Source organism: Pleurodeles waltl, chromosome 6 (assembly GCF_031143425.1).
Source record: "Pleurodeles waltl isolate 20211129_DDA chromosome 6, aPleWal1.hap1.20221129, whole genome shotgun sequence".
Lineage (NCBI taxonomy): Eukaryota > Metazoa > Chordata > Amphibia > Caudata > Salamandridae > Pleurodeles > Pleurodeles waltl.
In genome coordinates, this window is record NC_090445.1 from 322883262 (window position 1) to 322898335 (window position 15074).

General features: G+C 45.1%; 1 protein-coding gene across 2 annotated transcripts in view; it reads left to right on the top strand.

Moving 5' to 3' along the window:
• RABGGTA (Rab geranylgeranyltransferase subunit alpha) overlaps positions 1-15074 on the top strand; it is a 316511-nt gene that overhangs the window by 127823 nt on the left and 173614 nt on the right. The window lies entirely within an intron of this gene.

Sequence of the window (15074 nt, forward strand, 5' to 3'; positions counted from 1 at the left end):
GCCCTAAGGCAGGGTGCACTATACTATATGTGAGGGCATAGCTGCATGAGCAATATGCCCTCACTGTGTCCTTGCTAAGTGTAGGACATTGAGAGTGAACAGAGCAGCCATTTTTAAATGCATGTGCTGGACAGTGGTCAGTGCGAGTTTCACAGCAACATGATGGCCACTCTGAACCCTGGATTGTTTCGTATCAAACAACTCAGAATAATAACTCCAAACTTGTACCAGTTTTGGTTTTATGACAAAATGTACCCGGGTCACCATAGAGGCGCCTCCTGCAAAAGCGAACTTCCCTGGCATGGTTGCTTACTAGTTCTAACCAGCCTGCTACCACCAGACAGCCAGTCTACAACTTTGGCGTGAGAGATCCTTCTCTCTGGGTTGCAGAACAAAGCCATTCCTGGGTGGAGGTGCCAACACCCTCTCCCTCAGGAATGTACACTGCCCTGGCAACGAGCTGCAAAGGGCTTACCACCTTTGAAACTCGACCCCCTGGCCTGCTGCTAGCAGCAGTTGGCCTTCCCCATTGCAAACCCCCGATTTTGGCGGGAGCAACAAAGGGAAATTCAAACAAACGAGTGTCCCTACCTGGCATGTACCACCCCTGAGGTGTTGCCTGCAAGGTGGACCCTCGATTTGATTTTCCTCCATCTTGGATGGAAGGAAAATAGCCAAGTCCACAGGAAGTGATCACTTAGTGGGTGTAGCCACCCTAAGGTAGGTGACCCATTGGTCACTACCAGGTTACCCCCAAAATGCCCACTAAATACACTATTTAGTGGGCATCCCTAGACCAAGAAATTAGATTCGATGGACTGACGAAGACCACACCAAGAAGATCCAAGGCACAAGAACTGTGGACCTGCTGCAACAAAGAAAATGTGGCAAACCCTGCCTGCCGCACCAAGGACTCGACAATCGCCGCTGAGGAGTTGCTGGACAACTGGAAAACCTCTCAAGATCCCCAGAGGACCTCCAGGCTACGCAAATTGCCACAGAACTCCTCCAGAGTGGAGGTATCACTCTAAATCCACAAGGAACCAACAAGCCAGCAAGGTCCACTTAACTGACCAGATGCTTACTCCGGAACCAGGCACCGCAGCTAGATGAAACTTCACACCGAAGACAGCGAGGACAAACCCTGCTAGTTTGCCAAGTTTGGTGGCACTGCACTCTCTAGCAGCTGAACCGTACCAATAACATGGGTATTGGTCACCTAACTTCAGATCCAGGACTCGACAATCGCCGCTGAGGAGTTGCTGGACAACTGGAAAACCTCTCAAGATCCCCAGACGACCTCCAGGCTACGCATTCACCTTCTGTGACCTTCAACGACTTAAAGCACTTCCTAGAGGTGGCAATTTAAAATTAAGACTGCGAAGAAAGTCGCCTGATCATTCTTTATGATACAGTCCGCCATGGCCTCAACAAAGACTCAGAATGGCATTACTGGGCACTTTATTAGGTAGACAACATAGGAGCTTTCACAGTTGATAAAGTCTTGTTTCGGAGTACTCTTCCAATTCTTTGAGGAACATCACTGGACATTTGGCATTTAGACGCTTACAAATCATTGATACACAAGTGGGAACTTACCTTCAATTATAGTTTGTTCTCTAAATGGGGGATTAGGGTCCATTTCCCCCGGTTAAAGCTCCCACATCTACCTTGAGAACTGGCAATTTTTACGGGAAGTTATAAACTGGGCCCCAGAGACCTTCTCCGGCTGCTCCCGTCAGAACCAGGAGCCACCTGAATTTTTTCAGTTGGCACAGTGTGCCCACTAACGAACATGACCAACCTGCAAAAGAAGACCTCAGTAAACCCACTGTGTGATTTTATATGTATTTTTAAAGGTTATTCTCCATTGATTCCTATGGTGAGTAATTACACACAAAAGACAATTTTTATTAAACTTCATAAATTCGTATCTCAAAAAATACTTAGCCAATTTTGATGATCTTGGTCTTAAAAATGTCATGAAAATCTGTAGTAATTTTATAAATTGGTCTTGAGTTATTCCTTTGAGTGTGTGTGTTGCAAGATTGATTGCACTTCTCCAAGATTGGCCTAACTGCTCGACCAGGGAACCTTAAAAAGGAAAGCATTAGGTGATCTTGTTTTTACCCCTGTAAACCAACATCTGGTTGTCTGGACCCCCTGTACTAGCTTTGCTTACCACATAGAGGCTCAGCCTCCTAAAGTCTTCCCAGGTAATAGCCTGTCAGGTCTGCCAACTTAGACTCATTTGCTGAAGAATACACTGCACATCTGTGTTTTTTCAGCGATCACTTGTACCAAAGCCTTTCCATTAACATCTCCCAGTGGCAGGCCTTTTACCGCTCAGATAGGGGTGCAGAAAGTATCTCACTATGTAGAAAGAAGGGTTCCAGGATTAAGTAGGAGTCTGTGAATTTTGCAGCTTTTATGTCAATGTTGGTAGGGGAAAGCCACACTTTGTTTAATATTTGTTTAGATGATGAGGCTGATGTGGTATTGTAAGTGAAATGTATACATATACTGTGTTTCACTTCAAGAGTTTTGTGTATAATTAAGCTAGGAGTATGTCATGGAACAAGGGTTCTATCTATGGACAGATTGTGGAGAAGCTGTAAAGAGTGCTGTACTGGTTCTTTTTTGTAGGAGGCTGGCTCGTTTATGGTGTACACCTGTGGTGTGGCACCCTATGCTGAGTCCAGGCAACCTTTAGTGATGGTGAATAGGTGTCCAGATAGCAAAAGCTCTCTAGGGATAGCGGAGGCGAGCAGCTGAAGCTTATCCAGGAGGAATGTAAAGCACTTTGCAATACCATGTAGTCAGACAGTAACTCACTCAGAAGAAAGAACCACACGTGTTGCAAAAATAAAGGATACTTTATTACAGCACAACTACTAGACTAGCATAGGTATATCTCCCTTTGGATATATCTACACACAATATGTACACAAAATAACCATCAGAAATAGCATACAAATACACAGGGCTGTATGGGTGGGCCAAACCATATATTAAAAAAGTGGAATGTGAAATAGTGACCCCAACCAAGGTAAGTGAGGTAGTTAGCTAGGGGCAGATAGAAACACCAGAGGTAAGTTCAGTAAGTGTCCCCAGCGACCAGGTGCAATGTAGTTATCCACCCAGTTGTCCCATAGGCTAAGACAGAGAGTAGTGGTTAGAGTTTGTGGAATCCAGAACCCTTCCCAGTAGACCCTGAGGGAACCAGCAGACAAGAGGAAGGTTGGAGAGTGCCCCCACCCAGGATACCCAGAAGATGGAGTACCTACACAAGGGGACCCTTATGCAGAGGGGCGAAGGGACCCCCTCTGAAGTCAGTGGATGCCACGGATTGTCCAGCTGCTGTCACGACCAGTGGACCCGGCCAGTGGAACCAAGGGATGTATTCTGGAAGTGGAGGACTAGCAAAGGAAGGGGACAGAGTCTAGCAGCCTTGGAGGTACCGAGGTGGTGCAGGTGGCAATGCCCACCCTCCTGAAGATGAAGTTCCTGCAAGTCGTTGGAAGAAGAATTCCAGCTGCAGGGTCCAGGAGTCGCCTACGAACTGTCCCTCAACTGTCGCCAAATTGCAGGAGGGTCAGTGACCAGCCATGTCACCAACAAGCACTGGCAAATGCAAGCTGGAGATAAAGAGCTGTTTGCAAAGTTTTGGGTACCAGCAAAGTCAAGGAGACTACCCAGGAGGGGGAAGTCAGGGCTGGTCCTCAGCACGCAGGAAGGCCAGCATAAGTCTGTGGAGCCCCCATGAGAGACCCCCAGACAATGGGCACAGGGAATCACAAGGAGGCCTCACCAGCACGACAAAACAGAAGTCCCATGTCGCAGGAGCTGCAGGACAGGGCTGCTCTTTGGACTGCAGTGTACTGGAGGCTGTGGCTTCTTGGTGCCTGAAGATCTCCTGGAGGAAGAGTCAACAAGCCTAGTTGGTTAGAAGACAAGCAGGACCCAAAGGAGGCCACAGACTCACCACCTGTGAAGCAGAGTCCTCAGATGTCTGTGGGACAGCAGACCCCACCAGCGGTCGACATTGTCTTGGGGTGCCTGCAGGTGCACGGGAGTGACTCCTTCACTGCTAGGGAGATTCGTTTGTGCTTCCTGTTGCAGACTGAGTCCTTGTGATCCTGCAGAATGCACAGTCATGAATGTTGCAGAGTGCTTGCAGTGTCCGGAAAAACAATGTTGCAGTGGGAGCCTTCCCACCAGAAGCAGACGTATTCCGGTTCCAAATCAGACCAGCAGCGGTTCCAGAGGCCAGCAGCAGAAGATGTCTTGCAGAGAGTTCATTGGAGAGTCTTGCTCAACGCATCTGAGGACCCACCCACAGGAGAGCCCATAAGTAACCCTGAAAGGGAGTTGGTCACTCTCTCTGAAGTAACCCACCTCTCAGAAGGGGTCCGTGATGTCAACTAACTGGCCTAGCCAGTTAGATGCTCCCAGGGGTTTGTGCATATCTTATTTCCAAGATGGCACAATCAAGTGGGCACCTGACAGAGCTCTATGCACATCTCTATAGAAAGAGCTGGACAGGGGAGTCACTTGATTTTACGTTCACCATTTAAACAGGAAGAAGTGAAAGCTTTTCTGGAATGGCTGAGTTTTACACCAGATTTAGGCCTAACTTTATGTGTCGACAGCAGCAATGTGCACTCTGTTGAGGAAGAGAATTCCCTTTAATTGGAATGATGACTGGCAAAAGAAATTTATAGATCTCAGTTTGTTTCTTAACTTGGCACATTGTTTAAAAAGTGTTGTTCTAGGACGAGAATGTTGGGTAGAGACAGATGCGAGTGAGAAAGGCCTAGGAGCTGTTTTGAAACAAAGGCAGTAAAGTACGGATGTAACCATAGCTTACCCATCAAGATTCTTGAGAGAGCAAAAAGCAATTATTCAGCCATTGAAAAATAATCCTTAGCTGTGTACTGGCCAATTAAAAACTTACAGTTCTTTTGGGGAGTGCAGTTCACTGTACAATCATATCACAAACCTTTGCAAGAAGTATTTCCAAGGAGATTGTATCTCCACAAGAATCCGCAAGTGGTGGTGTGTGATTTTCACTTTTCTGTAAAATATCTGCCGGGAATCGAGAACTATCTAGATTCACAGATGGATGTTCAGAGGAAAAAAACGGAGGAGAGTGAATGGTGGAAAGTAGTAGTAGTCAAGGTGTGTGTGTGGTCCCTGATGGGTGTGTCACCAATCAAGAATGGTTGGATGAAAGTACTAAAGATGAGGAATGGTTGAAGGTACGAGATTTAGTTTTGTCTGGTAGAAAATCAGTAATCAGATATTGTTATCTTGAGATTCAACTTGATATTAGCAGGAAGCAGGTTAAGCCTCCCTGAAGGAGTAAAGAATTGTTTAATACGCCTAGCTCACAAGGGTCACCAAGGTATAAATAAAACTAAAGAAAGGCTAAGGACTAAGTACTGGTGGCCAGCAATGGACATGCAAGTTGAGAAAATAGTCAAAGAGTGCTTTGAGTGTAAGATGAGTGACAAATCTCAAAAGCTAAGAAATCCACCGGTGGTGTGACACAAAATTCCTGAAGAAGTATGGGATGAGATAGCGTTGGACATTGTATACCCTCTGACTTGTTTTAATTCCAACAATTTTTTGTTAGTCCTGGTAGATGCACTATCTAGAGGTCCAGAGGTGAGAGTAGTTAGTAGTGATGTCACTACCTCAACTGTGCTACTTTTTTTATCAGGCATATTTACAAGTGAAGAATGTCTAAAACATCTACTGACATAATGGGGTTCCGTTAAACTCTAAAGAAATTGAAAGAGTTTTGAGAGAAAGAGGCACATCTTTCATGCTTTATGCAACCTAGAATCGAATGGAATTGTGCAAAGGTTTATTAGGACTCCTAAATAGGCAATACAAATGGTGAAGTTCAAAGGAGTGAGTTGTATGGAGACAATGAAATGTAGAGTAAAAGATTACAGATTCACACCCCTGTTAGCAATGCATGAAATCATGCAACATTGGAAGGTGCCGGGAAGACCATAGTATCCACTTAGAGCAGGAAGTTTGAGAGATGGGCAAGTTATGAGGGGGCAGTTCTGCTGGGGTGAGGAACAATGTGGAATAGGAACTGTGGAAATGACTCCTCCCTGGGAAGTACTTGTGGATGGCCTGAAAGACCTGGAGCTATCGTCACCGGGGGCTTATCCAGAGGCTCGTCATGACAAGCTGCTTCCTAGTAGTGAGCTGGTTGAGGAGCCACTTTACTCACTCCTCGAACTCTGAAGGCACACATGCTACAAGTCAACCCACTAAACAAGGGACCTTCTGGAAGTTGCACCCGAGACAGTCCTCCAGAGTAGAAGATTTGGAAGTTTTCTCACTATGCACTGTGTAGGTCTGACTCATTTGGAGGGTGGGGAGGGATGGGGCGGGGGGTTAGAGTGGGTTCATGGTGATTGACATTGCCTGAATATGCAGCCTGTTCATAATGCTTTTGCCATTTTTGCAGTAATGACTCAAGGCAGTTTATGTTGTAACTGTACTTTCACATGTTCTAAAATCTGTTTACCAAAAAAAAACACAAAAAAAACACAGCGGACCCTTTCATAGGAAGTTGGGACTCTACATATTTCGGACTGATCAGCAGGTTAATGTGCCCTGGTTCAAGAGGGACCTGATTCAGATTTTGAATCTACGCTTTCGAAGACTGTTAATCACTTCTGTCAAACTCAGAGACTGCTGATTTGTGTCGCTTACCAAGTTTTATACTGACTCTTAGCTGTACTTATTTTTTTATAGTACACATTGGTCCTTCATTGATTGCATGCCCCCAACTCCTTTACTATTTAATGGGTGTTATGCCTTGATGCTCAGTTTTCCCTTGGGTACACTTTTGGACCCTGCTTTTGGGAAGGGTCAAGGGTGTTATGCCTTGATGCTCAGTTTTGCCTCTGTATCCTCCCCAACACTGTCCCAGGTGCCTCAGGTCGTGCGGCCATGAATTTCTGAACACTGTAAAGTAATTTAGGTAAGCCATACAGAACTCTTCCAGACCTGCAAGATCATGGTTCACCAGGTGCTGAAAAGTGGCAGGAGAATTCTTCAAGCCAAAAGGCATCACCTTAAACTGAAGTCCCTCTCATATTGAAAATGCAGTCTTCGCCTTGGCATTTGGTGCCAAAGTCATCCTCCAATTTCCATTGGTCAGATGCAAGGTGCTCAAGTACTTTGCAGAACCTAACGATCCACAAACTCATCTGCTCTTTGAATTGGATGGCCGTATGGGTATGGTTACCTCTTTGGGTGCTCAGTAGCCCACACAGAACTGCAAGTCAGTAGACCCTTGTTTTGGTGCTAGAACCACAGGACTAGACCAAGAACTAAAACATCTCTTAATTACCCTCCGGTATTCATGCATCCCTGAACCTGTCAGACCATATGTACACCCTCCCTTTTAGTGGCAGTCTGCCACTTGTGTCTCTAATGCGCACAGAGAGGTGTCAACCATGGAGTCAGATAGAAGAGGGTGGCAACTGTCTCAACTCCTCTTTACATTCTCTGTGCTATTCAGGCATTAACTCAGGGGCTAACTGAACACCTTTCCCTATGTAATCTCCCAGGAGGTAAAGCTTCAGCATGCTCGCTTGGAAATCCCTCCTGTTGTCCCTTGGGGCACCTATGTCCACCAAATAGTTTACCTTAAAAACCTTCTGAACTACCTTGTATAACCCACACCATTTGTCCTCCAAGTCCCATGGACTAATAGGCTTTAGCACCAACATCTCCTGAACTTCCCATACCCAGTCAGTGTAGCTTTCTGGTCGCACCATTCCTTCATTAGCTGTTGGCTGGCCTGAAGGTTTTCCGTTGCCTGACTCGCGTATTTTGCCATTAGCTTCCTGAGGCCAATCACAGGAGACTCTGGGGTTCCTTCCCTCCCTTCTCTAAGTTGAGTGGACCCGGCACCGATCTTACATACAGAAGCTCAAAAGGGCTAAACCCTCTTGATAAGCAAACAAGAGACATGGTAGGAGATGATCCCACTTTATCCTAAGGTTCTTTGGCAGAGTTCCCACCATGCTCTTCAGTGTTTTGTTAAACCTCTCAACCATAACATTGGTTTGTGGGTGGTATGCGGTGGAGAAGGGATGAGCCACCCTAGTTTGCTCCCACATCTCTCTCATGTAAGAAGAGATGAAGTCGGTTCCCCACTCAGAAATTGCTGTCCTTTGGAATCTGACCCAAAAAAAGATCCAAAGGACAGCCCTTGCTGCCACCTTTGCCACCCTGCCACCTCATGCTCCTCGGAGGTACAGCTTCAGGGTACCTGGTGGTGTGATCCACTACAGCTAAGATATACTTGTTGCCAGACTGTCAGGAGGAATAAAATGGACCAACTTTGTCTAGTCCCCCCCACTCCAATAGAACACCTAAGACAGGTAGAGGCTCTGGCAGTGTCTTAGTTCTCTCTCATGTTGTCTTATCACTGATCTGGCAAGAGGGACAGATTCTACAGAACCTCTCTCTGTCCCTGGCCAGTCAGAGTCCAACCTATCCTGGGTTATTATCCCCAGTGATAACAGAACTTTCCTGTGCACTAATGAAACCACTAGCTTCTTGCTAGTTCCTTCCTCAGGGTTTACTGGTTCACAATAAAGTAGACCATCCTTGTGAGAGGAGGCCCTTTTTGCATGGTTAGCACCCACTGTTTGCCTGATGTTCATGTGTCCTAGAAGTTGTGGTGCCCAGGGCCCCAGCTAACCAGGTTCCCTGGGCCAGAGCTTTTTCCCTAAATCTGTTGTGATGCTTACCACAATTAGATACACTCTTACATATCACTGTAAGACCCTAGTAAATGGGTACCCCAGTACCTAGGCCATAGGATATTATGAGTAGGCCCCTGAGGGCAGCAGCACTGATTGTGCCACCTTCTAGGGCCCTGCACCCAGATGCACCCAGCACTGTCATTGCAGGCTGAGTGTACTGGGGCAAAACTAAAAAGGCAAACTCGACATGGCACACTCCCTGTGTTCCCTGTCCACCCTACACTGCATATGATATGGGTAGGTCACCCCTCTGGTAGGCCTTACAGGCCTAAGGCAGGATGCACTATACTATATGTGAGAGCATACCAAACCTGGGACATAGTGAGTGAACAGCGCAGCCTTTTTAAGTACATGTACTGGACACTGGTCAAACATGAGTTCCCCAGGTACATGATGGCCACTCTGCACCCTGGGTTGTTTGGATTTATCATCCTGAGCTGTTTGATACCAAACTGTCACCAGTATTGGATTTAACGCCAAAAGTGCCCAGGGGCCACCTTAGAGGTGCCCCCTGCAAAAGCTAACCTAACTGGCATAGTTGCTGACTGGTTCCATCCAGCCTGCCACTTCCAGACAGCCAATATACAAACCTGGGGGAGAGCCCTGGCTCTCTGGTTTGTAAAACAATGCCCTTCCTGGGTGGAGGAGCTAATACCCTTCCCTCAGGAATGTGCACTCTCCTGTCAGTGAGCTCTGAAGGCACTGAGCTGGCTTCAGCCTATAGACTATCTTGTGTGCGCCTCAGTCATTCTCCCAGTGATGGCTGCCACTTCCAGTGGCATGCACCCCATTAAGGCAGCTGCCTTAGACACCTCACTTAAGGTCTGCACCTTACAAGCGACCTCAAGGCTCACAAACCATTCCAGAATATCCTGACTTTCCACATACACATGTAGAAGATCTTTTGGAGTCTTGGCCAAAACCTGCCCTGAACTGGATGTAGAGTTACTTATCCCAGATGGAGTTGCCATTTTTACCTTCCTAAATTTCTCTTACTCAAGTGCTATCTTTTTCCCTTTCCAGTTGTCTTTCCTTTTGATTCTATTTCTTCTCCCACTCTCTCTGTTTCTCCTCCCTTTCTCTCTGTTCTTCCTCCTTCTCTTGTAATTTCTCTTCTCTGGCTCATTCATTATTTCGCTCCTGCCTCCTCACCTTGTGTTGCAGATGAGCTAGCCTTAGCTTCTCCATCTCAAACTCTCTGGTGTTTTCACCTTCCTTAGCCATAGCTTTTTGAAGTGCCAACTGAAAGCTCAGGGTCTCTGCTAGTCCTAACCTATCCAATGGGTTTCCTCCTGGAACTGGTGACAGTTGTACTCCAGAAATTTTAGATGGTGTACACACCAGAAGTATTCTAGAAACTAAGGGTGGGGCGTGTCTTGCTGAAAAATGTATTAAGGGACACATTTGGCATGTGGCTGATACACACACACACACACACTCACACACACTCACTGCTCTCTACAATTAGGAAGCACCTCTGTCCCTACTCCTGAGAGTCCTCCGCCCTCTGTCCCTACATAAATCGTTCATCTGATCTATGGACATGGTATTGAGGTCAATTCCCAACCCTGTGTTTTCCATTGTCTACACATGTTGCCTTTGTGTGTAGAATAAACTGGACTTAATGTACTACTGGCGCAAATTGGAAATGGCCAATGCCATACCTGTATCCAAACATGTAAGCGTTAGTCATCCCGCTGCAGCCACTAATTGTAAAAACCCCTTCCAGAGGGCCATGGGGCATGCGGGGACTACTGGGCCCAACCGTAGGGGTCGAGGCCTTTTACTCCTGATGTCCCAAGGCCCAACCCACTTGGAACTCTGAGCAACGCGGCAAAGTAACCCCTTCTGTGCTTGACTGTCAGGAATGCATGGTCCGAGCAGTCCAAAGCTCCCTTAGAGATGAATGGTGGTGTGGGGTTTTAGTTACAGGATAGGGAACACAGGTTCACAACTCAAAATATGCACAGCAATAACAATAACTAATTGTGCAGCCAGCGATTCACTATCCACACAAAGGAAAAATACAACATCCACAAACAATTACACTGTCCTTCCCTGAGGTCGGGGCTGTTGTGTTGTTTTTGATGGTGCCCTTTCACATTTGCTCCCTGTGTTAGCAATCGTGGTTATTCCCCATCAATACTCATAACATCCAGGGAATGCCCTGCTAGTAGTCAGTCTGAAAAAATCACTAAGACTCTAACTTAACATCAGTAGTGCTCTACACTAGAACACTTACTAAGCAACAAATTCCCTCAAGACCAACCAGTCTTACCCTCACCGACAAATATGAAGCATTTGGAGTTCCTGACTGTGCCATGTACGCCAGTGCTTGCAGTGGCTGCAACTGAGTTCCAGTGAGTCGGCTCCATGTGGTTTAGGCAGCTGCACTCAGCGGGTGCGTAGTCTCTTACTTGCAGTTGCGCACCTGAAGTGACTGGAGGCTGTCTGCTGCTCTTTCTGCCGGGAAAGTGGTTGACTAGTCTTCCAGTGCAGGATAGATGCAACTTTCCTGTTTGAGTCCTTTCGCCTGGGTGATGGCGTGTAGGCCATAGTGGCCCCCAGGGAAACCATACAACTATTAAAAAAATGATTGCCCCCCACAGGGGGTCGCCCTGCTCACGTGTGATCCCCTGTCATTTTCATTTTTTTTTTTTTACATTATTTTTTGTTTAACCCCGGATCCACCACCCCCCCCCCCCCCCCAATCCCCTGGGTAAACCAATCTTTAAAAAAAAAAAATTGCCCCTTTGAGGGGGCCAGCCTGTTTTTCTGAGGGAGCCGACCTCCTACCGCACCCCGCAAGTGAAATCCCTGGTGTCTAGTGGTGTTTCATGGCCCTCAATTGCAGCTGCGCCGGTTCAGGAAGGCCTTGTTTGAAAGGGGAGAATCTTGCGTGTCTCCTCCGGTACGATGCATCAGAGGATTTTTTTTTAACCCCCTTCCTGGTGTCGGACACTGGTAGTGACCCGCACCCAAGTGGTTAAAGAAATGCAATGAGGAAAAAGAAACATTTTGCTAAGCTGCTGTGAAATTTTAAATACCATTTCTTTGAAGCCTCATTTAGTAAAATGTGTTGGTGCATGCTAATATTTAAAAAAATATATATATACATTATGGAAAAATCGGTATAACCAATTTCAACAAGATTAAAGGGAAACAAGAAAATAAACAAGTGTCTTGTTTTGACATGGTTTTTGTGAAACTTTATTGTTGTGTGAGCTGTGGGCCCTCACTATTATAACAAACATTGGCATAAGCAAAAATGTTTTGTCTCAAAAAGCATATATTGCCAAAGTAGTTCCTGGTAATGAACAAAACTAGTATGTGTGCTGACATGCTCCTTGTAAAAGAACACAATGCTGTTACTCATAGTGAAGTCCTCCAATAGACAAAAAGACAGAATTATTATAAAAACAAAAGGTATTGGTTAATACCAGACCGAATTAGGGACCCTATTCTTAAAGGAAGTCAGAAAAGTGCACCCATGGTATATGTCTTTGCATTAGTTCAGATTTACAACTCCTAAATCACCAACAATTTACAGAAGTAGGCCAGGAAATGGTATTCCTAGAAAATATTTGTGAACCACATTTTACCTCAATCAAATATGTACGCCTAGAACAGCTCATGCGAAAATCTATTGAGCATTTACAAGCCCACTTTCCCTCCAATTTCTTTTTTTCACCCAACCATGAAGAATAAATGTCCAAGCTTTCTCAGTAAGGAAAACAATTCGAGAAGAGCTGAATAAAACACCCAAAACGTGCAAGTTCTTATGTTTGGCACAAACTCTAAAGGTCATTCCAAACCTGGAACTATTGCTTACTGCTCCCTACAGCCTCAGTATGTACATCTGTGCTATGGTGGAAAAATAAGGAATTTGTTTCTACTCAAAACCTACTGTAGTATGAGCTGTGGCATAATCATAGAGGTTATTATCAGAGCCTTTATATAATGAGATTGGTGCCATGGTTCGTCGGTGCACTACACAGCACCAACGGGACAAGTGGATTTTGTTTACAGGACAAGTAGATTTATGAAGCAACCCGTCCCATGGACAAGTAGTTATTTTATTAAATTCCACACGCCTGAGAAAGCCTTTGGTCTTGAGAGAGGATATCAGGAGGATTGTACCAGCTGCACCTGGCATCCGTGACATGTGACAAGGACCTGAGAGGATTAGACCCCTTTCACTTGAAATCCAAGACAGAAAGATCTCCAAGTATCTTAAGGCTGATCCCCTGTGTAGCTTCAGGAACATACAAAGAGGTGAAGATAACATTCCTATGAAAACTCCCAGCTGTGAAGTGGCAACTGGACTGAACTTTCATGTTGCCTTCTGCCTGACACCCTGACTCTCTAAGTGCTCCCTCTGAAGTACTGGGCGCCTTGTTAGTGTACTCCTCTGGTTTTTGCACAGACGTTTGGGAAATTTAGGGACTGACTGTGAAAGGTATCTGTTGCAAATTTGCCCTTTGTGCTGCATCATCTCAAGTTTTTTTTTGTCTTTTTACTAAACCGTATTTTTGTTGGCTACAGATCTGTGTGCACTTTACCCCTGTTAACCAGTGGTAAAGTACTTGTGCTCCTCCTTTGGTATACTCCTGCATGGCATATTTAATTATGCTATAAGTCGAGGTGTACCCAGTGCCTGTAAGTTAAATGTCACAAGTGAGCTGCAGCACTCATTGTGCCATCCACTACAGCGACAATGTAAACATGCCTGCACGCCTGACACCAGTAGCCTGTTTGTGCAGGTTCCAACTGCAAATTCAACCTGTCAAAATAACCCATTTGGCAGGCCTGAACATTCCTTTTAAATATTTATAAGTAACCTCTTAACCCCTATATAGGCTTTATTGCCCATAGACCGGGTGCAAGTTATTTAAAAGTAGGACATGTAACTGTTGAACATTAATCATGTTCCTACAGTGAAAAAAGATCTAAAAGCTATTTTAACTATAGCAGGGTTATCTGTTCCATAGGAAAGCACTGGGATGCAACATTAAATACTAATACTGCATATTGGGAATAGGGATAGCTGGAAAAATATTTAAAACAACATTTTTAATTGTTATTGAAAATCCAATTCAATGGTTAATTCCGATTTCTTTCTAGATATTATGGAAAATTGATTTTTTTAAAGTTGCCTTTGCCCTGCCTGTAGTCCCTAGAAGCTAACTCTATAATTTGTTCTCCCACTTCTGCTAACACCCAGGTCTCTACCCTTCTTTTGTCCCCCCTCCCCACAACAATATCTGCTTCTATTACAGTGGGCATCTTGGTGTAATCACAATGTCCGATCTTTCTGGAGTGTCAAGACCTGCTTGACAGGTCTGCAGAGTTTTTTTCATGACATTTGGGAAGTTCAAAGAAGGAAAGCAAAACTCCAAATCAGTTTGTGTCTATCCACTGACTAGTTGCTGAAAGCTCAGCTTTGTTCTACCAGACTTCTGTCTCTGAGTTTTTTGGGGGGTACAGGAACTGCCCAAAAGTGGAGTTTACTGTTCCATGTGGAAGCCCACTAGGATTACCATAGGCCACTTCCCACACACACCCTATCCCTAAGAGCCCATGTTTAGTGTGACTGAAACTTTGGCCACCCTGAAAATCATGCTTAGATCCTGGTCTACCACGACAATTGACTACCATTGAGGCTTTGCACTTTTTGGCACTATATTCTAGTCAGTCTTTAAAAATTAATACCTCCAGTTCCCCTATTGATTTGTGTCATTTTGTTGTATTTTGGTAATTCAGTTTTAGTCTGTTTATACATTGTTTTTTTAATGTGTTGTATTTTTGAGTCTTTAATTGTGTTGGTGCTTCTGCATGCTTAGACGTCTCCTCTAAGTTGAGCCTGCCTGCTCTGTGTCATAGCTACCACAGTTTGAGCTCAGCTTTAAATTACTGAAACCTTTAACTCAACTTCACTAGATAGCCGATGGACACCTATCCACCCCAACTAATAAACCACTTTCTCACAGGCTTAGTGGATGTTGGACACTGTTATGTGAACAGTTATATTAGTATTACAATGCACAAGCAGGCTCAGCCAGGGAGTGCAATACTGGGCAGTACCTGTCGCCAGAGGTTTGATATACTGATCCTATTACATATAGTTTTGTGTGGAGTTATGTCCCTTTTTCTATTTTCTTGGTCTTACATGTACAATCTGTAAAAAGGAGACATATTTATTTTCTGAATTTTCTGTTGCACAAACAAAGCTGACCTTGAGCTGAGTTTACAGTTAATCCTGAA